Source organism: Lathamus discolor, chromosome 6 (genome assembly GCF_037157495.1).
Source record: "Lathamus discolor isolate bLatDis1 chromosome 6, bLatDis1.hap1, whole genome shotgun sequence".
Taxonomy (NCBI): Eukaryota; Metazoa; Chordata; class Aves; order Psittaciformes; family Psittacidae; genus Lathamus; species Lathamus discolor.
Window position 1 is genome coordinate 89,623,043 of NC_088889.1, and position 3,776 is coordinate 89,626,818.

Consider the following 3,776-nt stretch of genomic DNA (forward strand, 5'->3'; position numbering starts at 1 on the left):
CACCGCTGGGCATCACTCCAGGTGGGAAGCGGGACGAATCAGCTTCGACACAGCCCATCAGCCACCCTCCATCTACCCCGGAATCAGCGCCGGCCCGAGGCGTACTCTGTTCCGAGCGCCTGTTCCAGGCAATCGAGCAGCTTGGATTGGCTGAACGCTCCCTTTTAGAGCATAATTTAGTCAGGAATCGCTTTGCAAGGTAATAAAAAGAGCCTCTGCCTCCAAATCCATTCATTTAATTCAATGAGAGACACTTAGTGCAGGCGGGCTCGCCTCGGCCCCATCACTGCTGCCATCCTCAAGTGCTGCTCAGGGCTGTAGATAAGAGGCACGCTCCGCAGTGACAGCTTAATTGTTTCAGATGCTGACAAGGGTCACCCCGAGCAGCCATCGGGAGGCTGCCGAGAGGAGGATTTATGGCTGGCAAATAGGTTTGAATTCCTCTGGTTGCAGCCTGCTCAATGATGGAGCTGCCCCGTGGGGATTGGGGCTATTGATTGTAATTTGCAGTTAAGGCCTCGCTTTCTGAGGAATCAGCATAATAAATACCCACCGCATTCCAGCAGGGATGTGTCTGCGTGGAGGAGGAGGAGGAGGGAGCCTGCAGCAGGATGCTGTCCCTGCGTTTGGGGAAGGAGAAAGGGCTCTTTTCGCTGCTGGAATATGGTTTCTAGTTTGGTGTGATGCAGGAAGCTGGGGTCAGAGCTTTGGGGCACTGGGATGCTTTGTGAAGCAGGTAGAGATGCCCTGCTCATCCCGATGGTACTGTTGGGATGATGGGTGTCTAAATCCCTTCTCCAGCCCTACTCTGGGTAGGGTAATGAAGGGTATGTGTGCGTGTCCGTCCCTGTGATGCCTTCTCCTGAGCTCACGTTGCTCTGGGGCCATTTGTTCACACCTGGGCTCAATGACAGAGGTGGCACAGGTCAGGGAAGGGGTTTTGGGGCTGTCATTGGCAGCAGGAAGAGACGGATGGGACCACAGGAGGACCAGAGCTGCTGCTCCCGGCCCTGCCGAGGGAAGATCAGCTCCGGCCGCTGTGCTCACGAGCGGAGATGTGAACAATAGCACTCATCAAATATGCATTGGGTGCCAGCGCCTGCACCAAGCGTGGTCCTGCGGCTGCTGCGGAGCCACGGTCGCTGATGGGGAGCGAAGCCAAGAGCACGAGCAGCGCCATGCGGGTGCCTTAGGCTGCCCCAGGTGAGTGCCTGCTGGTCCCCTATGGGGTGATGCATCCCTCGGCATCACAGGTCCTGCTGTGGCTTGGCCTTTGTGTGTGATGTTGGTCCTCCTGTGAATGCAGCGCTGTGGGGCTCGGATCCCCTGGTCAGGGCATGCGGTGTTCCCTCATCTCTGTGCTCATTGCCCTTATCCCTCCTTATCCCACCTTTTGCCTCCCGCCTCTCCCAGCAGCATCCTGCTGCCCTTTGCTCCATGTCTCCCACCACCTTATCCCCAAATTCCTTGTGTCTCGGGGCTGTTTTAGCCTTGGAAAGCTGCCCCGCACCATAGCCAAGCCTTGTGGGACCTTGCTCTTGGATCTGGGGCTGAGGTGATGGCACAAGGCTGTGAGCTGGCTCTGGAGCTGCCAGGCAGCATTCCTGAGTACATGCCAGGGATGCCTCATGCCCCAGCATTTGCTCCAGCCTCTCTCCTCCCCATAGCACCTCTCTTGTGGCAGCACTTGTCATCGGGCAGCATCCAGTGGGCAGGGATGTGATGTGCTGGGTCCCCATCCTCAATATGGAGCAAGGAACTGGAGGGGAATGGGAATGAGCCAGGTCAGAGGTATGATGGGTGCTCAGGGCAGCAAAGAGAGACCCCCATGGTGCCATGGAGGCTTGCAGGGCTGTGCTGCTGCCACATTCCCCATTACTGGAAGCATCCAGCCTGTCCGTGTGCTCCCAGCATCCCTGTGGCTCATGGCCGGAGCAGCAAGACCTGTGCTAGGGCTGCACATGGGTGTTTGGAATTGGATGCGCAGCAATGCAGAAGGGGAATGTGGGATGCGATGGGAGATGCTCATGTGGAGCAGCTCGCATGGGAAGCTCTCATGTGGATGAGCAGTGACGGGTTGGCGTGGCACAGGGTTCCAGCTGTAGCTGGAAGCAGGCTGGAAGCAGCCCCAGGGCTGGATGGTGACCCCAGACCCAGAGCCCCATTGCCCCTGGAGCAATGTGTGCCGGTGCTCCAAAGGTACAGTCCTGCTGTGCCGAGCTGGGGTGGGCAAAGCAGGATCCTGGTCACCAAGGGCTCCATGTCCTTCCTGCACCCAGCCAGGGCCATGTCCCTGGGGTGAGCTGGTTTTCCCTGTCCCAGCCACGTGGCTGGAGCCGTTCAGGGGTGACGGGGTCAGAGGATGCTCTGAGCATCCTTCCCCTGGTCCCCATTGCCGTGCCAGGGAGCCCCTCAGTGCCAGGCTTTGCACCCAGGCTCCCTCCCTTGTCCTGCTGCTGGACGTGGCCATGCCCAGACACCCTGGAACAGCCCCCACGTGGGGATGCCCCACGGTTCGGTGTTCACGGCTGCGGATTCCGCCTCCATCCCACAGCGCATCCCGCTGCGCCCGGGCACAAACGCCCCTTCCCCAGCCCTGTGCTGCCCAAGGCGGATGAACACTGTGCCCATGGAGCTGTGGGGGCTCCGGTATGGAGTAGAACCATGGAATGCAGCCCCTGTGTGGATGAATGCCCATGAATTAATGCAGGAGGAGGCCAGATTGTGGCTGGGGATGAGACAGTGCCACGAGGTAAAGCCCATTGGAGGGAGCCAATGGGTTCGGTCCAGCAGCTGGTTCTTGGCCCCACCAGATGGATGCAGGATGCTGCTGCTGGCACAGCTGGATGCTGCTGCTGCCGCCTCTCCCCGCACACCCCTGTGAGGCCATGGAGCGGTGCTGGTGCTGCCACAGGCTCCCTTCACTGCTGCTGCTGCTTAATCTTTGATGAGCCTCCAGCCCGGGCATTAACATTTGATGTGGTCCCCCCTGCGCCTGGGTGCGTGTTGTGAGCAAACACGCGTGGCACACGCAAAACCCCCCCCCCGGTTATGTGTGCACATGGGCGGCCCCCTGCACATACGTGTAACGCGCACGGCACGGTGGGGGGTACCCTCTCTGCTTCCCACTGGGGCTGTGTGGGATGTCTGGTGTTGGGATTCCCCTCGGCAGCGCTCCCTTCGGCCGTGCTCACGGTGCCGGTGCTAACGTGCGCTTTGGGCTCTGGTCTCCTCTTTCTTAGCCCTGCGCTTTGGCTTTATGGGGTCGAAAGCATCCTTGGGGCTTCATCCTCCTTTGTGCTGCGGGGTGGAAGAGGTGGAGTCCCCAGTGGAGAGCACAGGGAGCCCCGAGGCATGGTGGGGGGGGGGGGTGTTATGGTGCTGGTGACATTGCAGCATCCCATTGTGGGGATGCTCCCATCAGCGGGGGGCCCTTCCCTGCTGCATTGGAAAGCTCTGGTGGCCGGAGCAGCGCATCCCTTACATTATTGATGCCAGCACCACGAGCCGCGGCGCTTGGGTTACAGCCAGAGCCCAGCTCGTGGGGAGGCAGGAGGCAGCTCGCACCGGGGGCTGCACCGGCACTGCACCCCCCCCCCCAAAGCACCATGCCAAGAGGGGGGCTGCCGGCGGCCGAGGGAGCCACGCACGGGCATGGGCCTCATCGGCACCAGGCGCAGGTAATTCCGGGTGACGGGAGCTGCCTCGTGCCGGAGCTGGGCATCGCCTCCCAGCGCCCCGCCGGGGCTGGAGCATGAGCATCCGCGACCGGCGGG